Source organism: Cynara cardunculus (assembly GCF_001531365.2).
Source record: "Cynara cardunculus var. scolymus isolate 2C chromosome LG 11, CcrdV1, whole genome shotgun sequence".
NCBI lineage: Eukaryota > Viridiplantae > Streptophyta > Magnoliopsida > Asterales > Asteraceae > Cynara > Cynara cardunculus.
Genome location: NC_037538.1, coordinates 14,636,479 through 14,637,125, shown reverse-complemented (window position 1 = coordinate 14,637,125; position 647 = coordinate 14,636,479).

Here is a 647-nt window from a genome sequence, read left to right as displayed (position 1 = left end):
AAAAATAAAATTATTATTACTTTCTTAAAAACAAATAAAATTATATAATAATATTAATATAGATAAATAATAAAATAAAATATTAAAATCGGAACTGCCGCCTGACTTAAAAGAGTACTAAACCGTATATCTATCTTCTCCCTAACAGACAAATTGAAATCCATTCGTGCGCCCCCTCGCCCCCCTGAAATCCATTCTCTAACTCTCTTGATCAACGAACTCAAGCAACACCCTGAAATATATCTCCCCACATTCAAATACCCTCTCAATCTCATCTCTCGACACATAAAGAAATAGGGTTAGGTAGACTATGGGAAGCAAAAAGATCGAAAACAGAGGGACATTAGCCTTGTTTTTGGTTACCTTTCTCTTGGTCACTCCCCTCTTCTTCTCCAGGTAAAATCTATAGTATGTATGTAAAAGTTTGTGTGGGTTCTCTTTGCTTTATTTGTTGGAGGATATTGCAATAGAGGAAAACAACGATGGAGGTTCTTGGAAGAAAAAGGAGAGCCACATACGAGAAACCTTAAAAAGAGAAACCAGAGGTGAGTGTATGTGCAGGGACGAGAAAGGGGGTTGGGTGCTGCGACGGTGGTGGTCTCGTGGCTTTTGTTAGTGTAGGGAGGAAACAACGATGGAGGTTCTTG